At 47.8% G+C, this 14479-nt stretch overlaps 1 long non-coding RNA gene across 1 annotated transcript; it reads right to left on the bottom strand.

Annotated features, from left to right (window-relative positions):
• Nucleotides 1-3515: 3515 nt before the first annotated feature.
• On the bottom strand, nt 3516-4300 carry LOC101127016 (uncharacterized). Its single transcript, XR_008667443.2, has one exon. It is a non-coding gene; the product is annotated as an uncharacterized lncRNA (long non-coding RNA).
• Nucleotides 4301-14479: the final 10179 nt, after the last annotated feature.

The following is a 14479-nucleotide window of genomic DNA, read 5'->3' as shown; positions in this document are numbered from 1 at the left end:
CACAGGCCCTGCTCTGCCCTTGAGGAGCTGCCAGTGGACTGTCAAGGCGATAAGTGCCATGCACAAGAACAAGGAACTATGGGGGCCCAGGAGAGATGGTAAGTGGGTCTGATCATGTAGTCCAGGCAAGGTTTCATGCTGAAGGTGACACTTGAGAGGAGACTTGAAGGATTTTTCTAGAAGGAGGAGGGTAGGGGACACTAGGTTGAAGGAACAGCTTGAACAAAATTAAGGAGGTTGCAGTGGGTGAAATGGTGGCCCCCAAAAGATATGCCCACATCCTAAGCCCTAAAAGCTGTGAATGTGGCCTTGTTTGGATAAGGGATCTTTGCAATCTGGGTGGGCCCTAAGTCCAATGACACATAGAGAAAGATGCCACACAGAGGAGAGACACAGAGGAAAGGAGAAGGCCATGTGCAGGAGGCGGCAGGGATTGGAGTGATGCAGCCCCAGCCAAGGCACACCTGGAGTCAGCAGAGCCTGAAGGAGGCATAGAAGGACCTTTCCTGGAGTCTCTAAAGGAAGCACGGCCCTGCTAATGCCTTGATTTTGAAAGTCTGGCCTCCAGAACTGTGGGAGTAAATGTCTGCTGTTTCAGCCATCCAAGGGTCTAGTCATTTGCTGCAGCAGCCACAAGAAACTAACAGACAGCTACGAAAGGAACCGTAGTCCTGGGCCTGTTTGCCCTGAGAGCCACTCCTCAACCATTTCCTGCTCTGCTGTCTATGGCAGGGGCTGACCCCTGAAGGCTGTGTTTCCCCAGCTGCCCCAGATCCCAGCAGGGCTCAGCCAAGGAGACACTGACAAGAGTCTGAGGGTGGGAGGAGGAGAGCAGCCAGGGAACTTCCTCTCTCCTCTCTCAGCCTGGAGTGGCATCTTCAGTCAGCGTCCATCTCCTCCACGGATCCAGCTCCCACTACATAGGATCACTGTGATTCCAGGGTGCCCTGAGTGACCCCAGCCTCTCACTCTAACTAAAAGTCATGATAGCTTCTGGGAAAATGACTCCAGAGATACTAGGGCACAGAGCACATGCGGGGAGGGAAGGCAACAATTTTTCCAGACTAGGGGGGAAGGGGGCAATGGTTTCTGGATGAAACTGTTCCACCTCAGATCATTAGACATTAGACTCTCATAAGGAGCATGCACCCTAGATCCCTCACATGCACAGTTCACACTAGGATTTGCACTCCTATGAGAATCTAATGGGGCAGGTGAGCTGATCTGGAGGAGACGGAGCTCAGGCAGTAAGGCTCGCTCACCCGCCACTCACTTCCTGCTGTTCCTAACAGGCCACAGACCACAGACTGGTACCAATACATGGCCCTGGGGTTGGAGACCCCTGGGCTACTCCACAAACACTGAATGACATCGGCACAAACAGCAGGGTTTGGGGGCTCCTCTCTGAGGGCAAACATCAGCAGAAGCTGCAAGCTGTCATCCCTGACTTGACATCCAGTGGTACCCAGCTTGGTCGTCATGAAGGTGCCAGACATTTCTTGGTAGTGGATTGTAATCGTTTCCTGGGATGACCATGACAAAGTACCAGACCGTGTGACTTCCACAACAGAAATATATTTTCTCACCATTCTGAAGGCTGGACGTCTGAGATCAGGGTGTCAACTTCTTCCAAGGTAGGGTTGGTTCCTTCTGAGGCCCCTGTCCCTGGCTAGCAGATGAGCGTCTTCTCCCTGTGTCTTCATATGATCTTTCCCTTTGTGTGTGTCTGGGCCCAAATTTCCTCTCCTTATAAGAACATCAGTTATATGCAATTAAGGCCCAGCCTAACAACCTCCTTTTACCTTAATTACATGTTAAAGGCCATCTCTGCAAATACAGTCACACTCTGAGGTACTGAGGGCTAGGATTTCACATATGGATTTGAGGGAACAAAGTGCAGCCCCTAGTCGGGACTTAGGTGTCAGTAGCAGACAGAGAGACTGGAAGACATAGCAAGCCCCGTGGGAACTGCACACACCCAGCAGAAGAGGCCAGCACAGGGGGAAGGAAGGAAATGGAAGATGCCTTGGAGGAGCTGACCTGACTACTTGGGCAAGTCAATACTGGCCTCACTTCCGAGAGCATGTGAAAAACCCCAAGGACTTCCAGAAAGCTCTAGCTGAGGTGCTGGTGGCTGGGAAGGAAAAGAGTCAGCGAACAAAAGGTTTGCATTATTAATGCAACTCTGTTTGTACCCACAGGTTGATGAAATCTATTAGGGGAAAAATCTGTAGATTTGGGGAGGAATTAAGTTCTTCCTATGGCCCGGCCCTCCGCACCACAACACAAACATACACAGGTGGTGTCTGGCCTCCTTTACATGGCATCCCTGCAGAGGTGAAAACAAGAAACCAGGCCACGCAGACAGTCATTGCAAGTAGAGGGAGACTCAGACAGAGGCTGCGGGAGCCGGCCCAGCTACGTTTGTGTGTTGGCCACATGCAGCTTGTGCGGCCGCTCCAGGACCCTAAGCCTATATCCAAGGGAGCCATAGACACGTGCTTTTGCTGATGAGCCACAATTTATTAATAGGAGACTCTGTGGGGTGCACCGCAATAAATTGTGATTCGTGAAATTTATAAACTGAGATAGCACTAGCAAGAGGTCCTGTGAATCGTAATTCTCTCGACCTGACAAATGAACTGCTTTGAGCAGTGACAGCTTCAGCCAAGTAAGAGAAATAAATCAGCCGGTGGAACTGTGGTAAGAAAGCAAACAGTTTTATTGGTCTACGGATCTTGAGAAATGTTGATTAAGTCAGATCTGGAATCCCCCCATAGTCGTTTTACAAGCTGCTTTATCCCAGAGACCCCCCCACCAGGCCTCTCCATGTTACCACAATCTCCCAGGAAAAACAAGGAGTGAGTTACACTGTGTTTAGGGTAGGAAACAAAAATATATATTTTTATGGTCCTGGGAAAAGGTGAGTCCAACCATTCATTTGAGGCGGCTTCTGTATTCCCCAGGACTACATTAGAGGAAAACTTCCTGGAAGGCTTTCCACAGCTGATAACCTCTCAGTCTCCAGAGAGCAAAGAATAGAAAATACCTTGAGTTGTGGAAGCCATTATGTGAAAACAAATTTAGAATAAATGGGACTGATCAGAGATTAGTGTTGGAACTAACAAACTATGGGTTTACTTGGCAAGTTAAGAGTAGAAACATGAATGCAACGGGCAGTGTTGAAACTGTAGACACTAGAACAAACTGCTTTAAATTGTATTTATGTCCTGAGAGAACCCATTTGCTATCAAATAACTAATTACACTCCTGTCTGTTCATTGAAGGAAGCCCCAAAAGACTCCCTTCCAGAAAGCGGTCTGGTTTCAGCCAATGGTTACATTTATTTTTAAGTGTAGCCCTCAATCTCAAAATGGGCGACAGAGCGAGACTCCGTCTGAAAAAAAAAAAAAAAAAAGTAATATTCCAGACTTGTCTTCCCTCAGTTGATACAAATTACCAGGCGGGAACTATTTAATTCAGAAGTTTATTTGCAAGACCCCAGGAGGAGAGAGGTAGCAACTTCAGAGAAGGGAAGGAAAGTAAGGGTAGGAAAATATTGATTAGCCATCTATGTGCCAGGCAGCATGTTCAGGGCCTCACAACCTTCAAGAAGCTATTATCACCTCATTTTAGACAGGAGACCGAAACTCAGAGATGTTCATTAATTTGCTGTGGCCACACAGCATTGATTGGAAAAGGCAAGGACGAACTGACAACTAAGTTCATGCCCTTTCCAGGGTATCATGTCACCTTTCAAAACTGAGGACCCTAGAATCTTCCAGTTGATCACTCTCTCCATGTGCCCCAGCCTCTTTCTGCCTGCAAACGCAGATCTAACTGGATCCCAGAGATGATCACTACCTCCCTTATTCTTCACCGTCTCTATGGAAGGAACCCCTACCTCCTCCCTGGGGCAAGGTGCATGGGAAACTGAGTCTGCGCCACCCATGGGGCAAGGCTGCCATGCTTGGACAGAGAGGCCAGGCATTCCAGACAACTCCCCCTGCCCCACCCCCACAAGGAGAGCCTGAGGGGTAGGGTGAGGAGGTGCTGGGGAGTTTCCAGTTTCAGGAGCTGGTTGCCCTAAGATGGAGAAAGACAGGTCACAGCGGTGCTCCAGTGCAGATTTGAACAACTTGTTGCAGCCACAGGAAACTTCCGAAATGTCTTTCCCAGCAGCTCTGCCTCCGCCAGGAGCAGGAGCATGTTTGTGTGGCTGCAGGGCACCGGGAGCAGCGCTCTGTGCTCTCCCGGCTCCCTGTGGCAACAGGAGCAAGAACTTCGGGGGGTCAGGCATAGAAACCACAGCAATGAGATCTGACTTCAAAAACACAGAGCCGCGATGTCCACTTCCAGAACACACAACAATGGATCACCAATAAGATTCCTGCGACCTGAGGTGGAGGCAGGGCAGGAGGCGTGCCTCGGGCCTTGTGGCTTGTGAGGAAAACCGGTCTCCCTCGCAGCCCCCCGCCCCCCTCCTTCACTCACGCCTGCATTGCTGTGGGGCTCCCAAGTGAGTGTTCTCTAAGCACTCTAGTGGCTTCATTCCCAAACACTTCTCCCATCACTTTATCCCCAGCTCTAAAAATTGTTCTTGCTTCCTCTTAGCCTAGAGCAGTGCTTGAAGGAGGATAGAAATTTCCTGGGGGTCTTGTTAAAATGCAGGTTGTGATTCAGCAGGCCTGGGGCGAGCCCGGGCTTCTGCGTGTCTAACAAGCTTTCAAGTCCAAGGATGCTGTTGGTCCCAGGACCACACTTTGAATGGCAAAGGCCAGTACGTATGTCCCAGATTCCTAAGTCTGGTGTTCAAAACTCTGGGCCCCTCCCCCTAGACTACCTTTCTTACCTCCTTGATCTCTTCCCCACCCCTGCGATGCTACGGGCAGAGTCACCTGCCAGCCCACAGGCACACCCACACCCCAGCTTGCCCACCATGGGGGTTCTGTGCCCACCATTTCCCTCAGCAGGAAAGCTAGCACCCAGCTCTGCCGTTCAAATCTTACCTCCTTCAAGTCCTAGCCTTCCCATAAAGACCATTGTCTTCCTTACAGGAAGAGCTGCATTCCAGAGCCGTGGCATACAAAGGGAACAATCTCTGCTTTCTCGGGAAGTGTCAAACCCAGACATTGTTTGGGAGAGACAGATCTGGGCCGCCTCCCTAGAGTGGTGGAGCAACCCCTGAAAGCTGCCTTGGCTGGGACCATGGCTCTCCGATGGGAAGGCCTGCTGCATGATGGCCCTTTCGGAAGGGCATTCACTAGAGTCTGGTATGCTTAACAATTTGGAAACCAGGGTCCGTCATGCAGTGAATACATGTGTCTGAGAGAATCTGGCTGATACAGATAGAATTTCATTTTCATGCTTCACCTTGGTAAGGCCAAATACCAGCTAATGAAAAGTGGATTATGAATTCTTTTTCTTTTTGAGATAGAGTGTCACTGTGTTGCCCAGGCTGGAGGTGCAGTGGTTCGATCTCATCTCACTGCAACCTCCACCTCCCGGGTTCAAGCAATTCTCATGCCTCAGCCTCCTGACCTAGCTGAGATTATTAGTGTGCATCACCACGCCAGGCTAATTTTTGTATTTTCAGTAGAGACGGGGTTTCGCCATGTTAGCCAGACTGGTCTTGAACACCTGGCCTCAAGTGATCTGCCCACCTCGGTCTCCCAAAGTGTGGGGATTACAGGTGTGAGCCATCACACCTGGCCTGTACTTTCTATAAAAATATTTCATACCATCTGATATTTAACTGGAAAATGACTGCAGAACTCTTAGCCATCCTTTGTTTTAAATATTCAAAAGCACTTACCTGACACAGGCCCCTAAGAAAGGCTATCTGGGGCACTCTTTTAGTTTTTCTGTTTTATTCCTGATGGTGAAATTCCAGCCAAGATTTTCTGGTTGTGGAACCTCTTCTGATTCTGCCGTTTCACTGACTGGAAATGATTGCTAATTGGAATGAAAATTTTCATCTTATCTGCCCCTCTGTTATTTTGCAGAGGAGGGTGTGGTGTTATCAGTTTGCAGTGGGGTTTAGGGGTGGTGTCAGCCTTGCAGAAAGTTTGGTGGGTTTTCATTTCCCTGGCTTTGCTATCTGCTGTTTTGAGGGAAATGGGTAACCGGATCTTAGAATCCCTGGATGTGAAGAGATAACATTTGGACTATAGGCAATTCTATTTACTGATAAAAATAATATATAGTTTTCAAACAGTCCCATAATGAGTCACTTCTAAATAGTCAGAAATACATTTCCTGCTATTATTCTTTGAGACTGAATTGATAATTTTATAAAATTACTCCCCTCACTAAGGTAGTCCTATTGAATGCATGCCGAATTTGCAACATGGTCTTAAATCTGCAGTACCCTGGTCTTTTGGGACCCACCAGATATGAATCAAAGTCCCGAGCATATTCTCTCATAAGAAATGTACTCTACTTGCTTCTTGCTGTTCACGTTACCAAGAAAAAGAAATGTACTCTACATCTAGCTCCCCTTCCTGAAAATAACAAAGAATAGCATCAGAACAAGAGTCAGACAAAATCTACTGGCAAGAGTCCAGAATGTCAGGGCACTAGCTCTTCAGCCATCCCCCTCTTTGGCAAAAGGCAAACATCACAAATCACTGATGAGCCAAAGCCTCATCTGAGCACCGAGTGTGGCTGTGGGCTCTTGAAGCAAAAGTCAAGAGACCTGGATACTGTGTCCTGCTGCTTTGCCCCTCAACAGCTTGGTTACTTTGGGCAAGTCTTTTAATCAGTGTGAGCCTCAGCTTCCTTATCTGGAAAATGGGGTTAACGACTGCCCCACTTACCTTGCAGGATGGCTGTGACAGTCAAGCCAGATTGTTCCTGGGCAAGCACCTTCTAAATTTACACAAAGAGGTGAGTGCCATGTGATTGGCAGGGAGTATCCGCTGCTGGTTCTGGGGCTCAACAAAGCAGTTCTGTCTTCTGCTGTGCTCCCAGCCTTCCCTCCCAACCTGGGTTACCTTTTAAAGATAGAAGAATTGGCTGGGAGCAGTGGCTCACGCCTGTAATCCCAGCACTTTGGGAGGCTGAGGCAGGCAGATCACGAGGTCCATAGATCGAGACCATCCTGGCCAACCTGGTGAAACCCCGTCTCTACTAAAAATACAAAAATTAGCTGGGCGTGGTGGCACACATCTGTAGTCCCAGCTATTCGGGAGGCTGAGGCAGGAGAATCTCTTGAACCCAGGAGACAGAGGTTGCAGTGAGCCAAGATTGCTCCACTGCACTCCAGGCTGGTGACAGAACAAGACTCTGTCTCCAAAAAAAGAGAGAAGAATTATGTGGGATAGGGGTCGAAGTGGAAGAAGGAAAGCAACAGATATTTTAGAGGGATCAGAGCCCTGTCCATTTCACATGTGATTCTTTGAATCTGTCTCCTGCATGTCCTCACTGAGTCCCCAAACAAATTCCCCAATCCCATCTTGTCACCCAGCTCAGTAACAGAATTAGTTAATCCTAGTTAACCTAGATAACTTATCTTTTCCCCACTCCTAAAGAACAGAGGCCATCATTGTGTCTCCACAGGCTCTCTCAAGGGAGATTACCCTTCATCTTCTCCAAAAGGTGGAGAATGAGACAGTCCTGATAGAAAAGGGAACCTTCAAAGGATTCTAGTGTCTCCCCGGGACTGGAAGGGAAGGGAGCTGTGATCCCAGGTGTGGAGGCTCTCCTTCTCTGACAACCCTCGGGAGGCGACAGGGCCTCAGGGAGAAATCGTAGCAATGGCAAAGCTCTGCCAAGGAATGGTGGAGCCACCAGCCTCCCAGGAGCATGAGGACTTAGCAGATGAGCACATCAGTAGTCACCCCTGCGGACCGAAGACCAGAGGACTCTATCCAAACGATCTGGGCGAATGGCCACAGGAACTGAGAGGAAGGGGCATTTCAGGAAAGTCTGCAACTGAATTTCCTACCATCCTGGCAGGATGGCTACAGTAGCATATCAAATTTAGCTTAAAGTAATAAAAGAAACATGAAATTTCTTATGCCCTATTGTTAATGTAGAATTCATATGCCTGCTATCTTTCTGATACATTCTGGCAGATAACCCTGCTTTCTTTGGATACTCCAGAATTTGGGAGAAACAGTTCGAAAGATCAGCACAAGGTCTTTCTGAAATTACCTTCTGCTCCCTCCCGCAATGAGAACTTATGCAGGGAAACAGCAGCCCAGCAGATATTTCCTCCATAGCCTGAAAACTGAGCCACAGATGCCCTACCCTCAGCTCACCCACGAGCACTTCTCGGCAAACCTGGAGGAGAAAATAATGTCTTATCGTTCTTATGTTCAAAAAGGAACACACAATAAACACATCAAGAAATAAATACAAAACTTTATGACTAGAAAACATTGTCCACAGTTACCAGGCAAGAACTAAGGTTGAACTGCTCTCCCAACCAATGCTCACAATTTTGGAAATAGAAATGTTATTGTGCTTATTTTACCCTCAGAAAATTGAGGCTCAGAGGTGTTAACTAACTTGCTAAAGATATCGAGCTATTAAGTGGCAGAGCTAGGATTAGAATCCAAATCAGCATTCTATTCTACTGCATGTCATAATCCCAGTTATCAGGTATTCTCTAGCAGCATGCTTCTGTTTTTTAGTTAGTAACGTGTGTGTGTGTGTGTGTGTGTGTGAGAGAGAGAGAGAGAGAGAGACTGAATGTAGAATAGAAAACACAGATTTTAAAATGTAACCATTGCCATATTTGTTGAACTCTGGAAGGAGAAACTGTGAGTTCCAGTAGGCGTCTGTTGAGTTTCAGCTGAAATGTGCCCACCGGCTGATTTAATGTGATAATCAGGGGTGGGGGCCCTGGTGACAGGCTATGATGTATTGGCTGTTGTTCAGCACTTTGATGTCCCTTGGAATTTGTCAAAGCTTCACTTCAGCACTCCAAAAATGCCATGACATCATCCGTCCCACTCTCTGCAGGAGCAAATGGCAGGGGAGTGGCTGTCCCTGGAGTTCAGGTCAACAGCAGGTCGGAGAGTGGCAGACCTTTCCTGAGGACAGGTGGCGGCAGCCGCTCCCCAGGCTTACCACTTCACAGCCAGGGGATTCCTGTCTCTGGGGGATAAAAATCTTCGCTGTCTCTGAGTGAAGGGGGACTGCAGATCCCTCCTGTCCCAGCTCAGTCATGGGCTTGTGGAAAAAGGAATCCTCTTCCACACCCTTAGTCATGGGGATTGAGCTGCAGGCGAGGAAGGTGGGCAGGGCTGGCGGAATGAGGGGGACGTGCCGGCTGAGCGCGCAGCCTCCGGGACACTCCCTGCCAGCAGCCCGGGTCAGGAGCCAGCCTCCGCCATCCCCTGAGGCAGCTGTGGTCACACTGAGGCAGCAGCAGGCAGAAGGGCGTGCTGATGCACAGTGTCAGGAGCCAGATGAGTCACCCCCAGGGCTTGGCCAGCTGGAGAGCGGGGCCCTGGTTGCTGAGGCTGGTCTGGACAACATAAAGATCTGGGAACACTGCTGGCTCCCAGCACCGGAGATCTGTAGCGGCTTCTGACAGCCGCTGGTCTCTGAAGAGTCACCCTATTACAGAGGCGAGGAATGGCAATGTTTGGGACAACGGGGTTAAGTGGGAGAGTGGTTTGCCTAGAAAACCCCATCATGCTTTTGGGTTGCCTCACGTTGGCCTCTTGATAGGACTGGACCTGTCAAGTAGGATCTCAGTGGGTCCCTGGTACTGTGCCATTGGAATCATTGTCCCGATCTTCCCAGCACAACATGACACCACCTCTATTGAGAAGCCAACCCCCCATCCAAATAAAGCCATATGCCTTAGCTCATTCAGGCTGCTGTAGCAACATACCATAAGCTGGGTGGCTTATAAACAACAGAAACTTATTTCTCATAGTTCTGGAAGCTGGGAAGTTCAAGGCCAAAGCACTGGCCAGTTCCATGTCTGATAAGGGCCTCTTTTCTGATTCATAGAAGGCACCTGTCTGCTTTGTCCTCCCACCGTAGAAGGGGTAAGATCGTTCCCTTTATAAAGCCCAATCATGAAGGCTTCTTCCTCATGACCTAATCACCTCCCAAAGACTGCACCTCCTAATACTATCAGTTTTGGGGTTAGGGTTTCAACATATGCATTTTGTAGGGACATACACATTCAGTCTATTGTATGGCATAACTCTTCATTTTATTTTTCTCTCTCCAAACCTTAGTTTCCAGATCCATAACATGAGATTTGTAATGTCCTAGCTTAGAGAGCTGTTTTAAGAACTAAGTGATCATGTACATTAAAATGTTTAAGCACGGTGCCTGGTGTATAGTAAGTGCTCAGTAAATATTCATTGGTTTCCCTCTTCCTTGCCCTCTCTTTTCCCTCCAAATCCCCAAATAAAAATAAACACCATTTTGCAGTAACTAAAACTTAGAAAAGATGATGTGACATCGTCAACTACCACAAAGCTGGAGACTAAACAAGCTTCTAGAGACATCAAGCTGCTTCCCTGTCTACTGCTGAAGGAAACCACATTCCAGTCCTGTAAGCAGGGAGCCAAAAATCATGCCGGCCCCCCATGCAGGGGTACAGCTAGTGAGGGTGGCAGTCACTACAACTAGCTGAGACAAAGAGACTTAAACTAGGAAGCTTGGGCAGTCCAGACATGGGTCTGCAGGGGAGAAGTCCTCAGCCAGAGAAGCCATCAATTTCCCTTCTATTTCAGCTGGAAGGAGGAGCCTCATTGGCCCAGAAAGGGCCACTTCTCATTGCAAACCAACAATTTCTGACAGGGAAGTGGTCTTAAGGGTCACTTGGGATTAACTACTGGGAAATAATTTCAGAAACGGGCCACAGACATCGAGACAGTTTGGCTCCCTGTGCTGAGAGGGTGACGTCAGCCATGCAGATAAATTCTAAAGAATCTATCACCCCTCAAGCATGTTTTACTAGCTTATAAAATGTTCCTGAGATCTTTCCATACTAATGACTTCTGGGGGGTGTCCAGGGCATCCTGGAAAATTACAGCAAGAGGGTATCCCTCCAATTCTTCCTTGTCCAGAGCCTAATTTCTTTTAGACCTAGCCTAATTGCTTTCTATCCCATGAATTCTTATTAAATGGGAAAACTTGATACTGCATATTTACTGTTGAGTGTTGTGCAGAAGAGCATGGAAACATGGCCAAATGCTAGGTTCTGATCAGAAAATATGCCAGACTTGTATAATGACCACAGCATTGAAATGATTACAATTTGCCTTTCTGAGTTCCCACTACATCATTTCTCAAGACCTGCTTATGGGTGTGGTATCCATTCTACAGATCAAGAAACTGAACTATAAAGATAGGCCAGATAGAATCTGCTTATGGATATTGAGCAAAACATCTGCTGAACCAATCCAAAAGGTTATGACATCTTGATCCGCCTCACCATCATTCTTCGGAAAACAAAGTGAGATTCAAGAGAGAAAACAAAAGTGGAAACAGAAGGTCCAAACAAAGCAGGAGTTCCCTTGATCTAATAAGCGCCCAGTGTCCTTTAGGGGACTCTTTGAGAGAAAAGAGATTTCCATGCGGTGGAAGGAACTAGTCAAATCCAAGCAAACATTTGCTACCAGCCAAGATTACTTAGTAGAGAATGCAATCTACTTTTACAAAGAGCATTTGAAAATGTGTAACATCTTCTCACTTGTTGCTGACAGCAAAGCTGTGAATATGGTCTTATTATTGCCATTTTCCAGACAAGGAAACAGAAGCTTGGATAAGGTACCTTGCCCAATGTCATACCACTAATAAGCAATAAAGCCAGACCACCCAGCAACCCAGTTGTTCTGAATCCAGGTCCACTGCTCTTTGCCCTACATTTCAGAAGTTCTTACATGGACAAGGTAACCAGATCCTGCATCATTGAACAACAAAGGAAACACTGATCCAAAGGGATCTGAACATGCCCTAGGAGAACTTACTTTTAAGAGAATATTCACTCAACAACTCCCCAAAGTATTCAAACAAGATGAAAATGGCAGGGGGGTTCTAGGGCGGGGAATCACTGAAGGGGCCTATTCTGGGCCAGGAGGGGTTTTAGAAGCCTTTCCCAATGAACCCCTTAGGGCTGGTGTCTTTTCAAGATGGAACTCTTGTGTTCACTCTAGCATGGGCTCAGGGTGTGCACTGGGACCTTGGACCCTGAAGCCTTACGGAAAAGCCCTGGGATGTTTCAGGCCTCCTGCCATACCAGGATCTGGTCCAAAGGGGTACAAACCTGGGCCTCATGTTCTCCCAGGATCATTCACAGAGACTCAGACTCCTGTTCTCTGTCACATCTGCGCTTACAGAGCTGGGCCTCAGGAGGTGAAGTGGGGACAAGACAACATCCCCAGGTGTTGACTCCAGCTTAGGCTCAGGGTCGGGAGCCCTGGCCACAGCCAAATGACTTGCCCCGGCCAACACAGTCATAAGCACAGATGATCACACCCCAGGCTAAAAAGGCGGAAAACCAGTAGGCAAGGAAACCGTTTTGTCATCCAAGGACAATAAAGTTTATGTATTCCCAGATGTGGGTCCTCCCACTTAATCAAAGCAGAGGCCCATTCCCGTGAAAAGAGCTTTTCTCCAGCAAAATGAGAAGGCAACTTCTTTGGGGCTAAATTTAGACTTCACCCACAGGCAAAGGGCTCCAGTTCTTCTGGGCTGTCAACAGAACAAGCAAATGGTTCAGTGTCCCAGCTGGCTACAGCCAGCTCCAGAGCCAAGTCAGCATGAGTCTGAAATGTTCCGAGCCTAGGAGTGTGGGCTGTGTAGTCCCTGGGGCCAGGCTCTGCTCCAGGCTGGATCACATCTTAGAGGGTATGCAGCTTTGGTCACTCTGCTGATGTGTCAGCCTGTTTGCTTTCCCCACCGAGGAGTAGCAGCCCAATACCCACTACTCCACAGAGCAGGCTCAGAGTTACAGAGGATGCAAGGTGCAAGAAGGCCTTTGCCTTTAAAACTTTCTTAGAGATATCCGGGAAATCATCACTGAGAAGGCGATGCTTTGCAAAAGGACCAAATCAGTATACAGGACATTATGGCTCCAGAGAAGTCAAGATAAATGACCTACAGTCACATAGAGCTTCAGTGGAAAAGTTGAGGTTTTTTCCCTGGGGCAGGACCCCTTTGATCTGAAGCTTGCAGTGTCCTGTCCCTACATCAGCACTTTTTCTTAGTGGCCCCAAAGCCATCATGGCAAAATATTAAGAGGCATGCCCTGTCTTGGGGAGAAGTGAGTATGCTCTCTACTTAAAAAAAAAAAAAAAAAAGTTTGTTATTTCTCGGCTTGGCCAAGCTGGCATTTTCCCAAAGGTGCCCTAAACTAAAGATCTGGCTTCCCATCCTTAACTCTCAGGAAGTATACGCCAGCACGTCACAACGTGGTCACGAACTCGCTACTGCCAAACCTAATCACAACGTACACCAGGTGAAACTGGGTGAGACTTGGATGGGGAATGATAATTAGAATTTACTGTATCCTTCCCAGTCAGCACTCCTATAGATATGATCCAAGATTGTTTAGGGAGTAAAACAAGATAAAAATTCACCCCAAAACATGCCTCATACTGCATAGACACAGCTCCAATGGTGTTTCCTTAGAAGCCTCTGGCTGGTAGAGCAAACCACCGTTTCCACTGAGCTGCCATGGCCCTGTGCTCTTGGCTGGGTTACACCACCTACTCCTCTGTAAACATTAATGACCTACATTGGTATCCCCCAGAGACTGGGAGTTATTCCAAGGAAGGGTCCTGGTTTTTTCTCATTTTGAATCTCTAACTCCAGGGTATAGTAGGCTTTCTATAGACATGGGATAAGTGAGTGAATGATTGAAACTCAAATGTGTAAACATTGTTGTTTAAATATCATGGTGTTCTCCTTAATAAAAGGGGCTGGTGTGAAGCTAAGGTTAATAGAGTTCCATTAAAAAAAGAAGTACTGGCCGAGTGTGGTGGCTCATGCCTGTAATCCCAGCACTTTGGGAGGCCAAGGTGGGCGGATCACAAGGTCAGGAGTTCGAGACCAGCCTGACCAATATGGTGAAACCTCATCTCTACTAAAAAGACAAAAAAATTAGCCAGGTATGGCGGCACATGCCTGTAATCCCAGCTACTCAGGAGGCTGAGGCAGGAGAATTGATTGAACCCAGGAGATGGAGGTTGCAGTGAGCCGAGATCACGCCACTGCACTCCAGCCTGGCAACAGAGTGAGTCTCCATCTCAAAAAAAAAAAAAAAAAAAGTATTCCAGGACTGCACAGCCACCCCTCTCTACCCTGTGATGAAACAAACACCATCCTCTTTAAAGTGAGTAAGCAAATGTTAATGTTTGATTATTCCCCAACTGGCTTTTGTTAAATGGAAAAAACTGGGCTACCTTGTGTATCTCTTTCTTTCTGCTTATCCTGAGGTGGGGGTGCTGCTTTACCCTGGTGGGTCCCCTGGCAGCAGGGTTAAGCAGTATATCAAAAA

This window comes from Gorilla gorilla, chromosome 6 (genome assembly GCF_029281585.2).
Source record: "Gorilla gorilla gorilla isolate KB3781 chromosome 6, NHGRI_mGorGor1-v2.1_pri, whole genome shotgun sequence".
Lineage (NCBI taxonomy): Eukaryota > Metazoa > Chordata > Mammalia > Primates > Hominidae > Gorilla > Gorilla gorilla.
The sequence above is the reverse complement of the archived record's forward strand: the minus strand, read 5'-3'. Positions and strand labels throughout refer to the sequence as shown.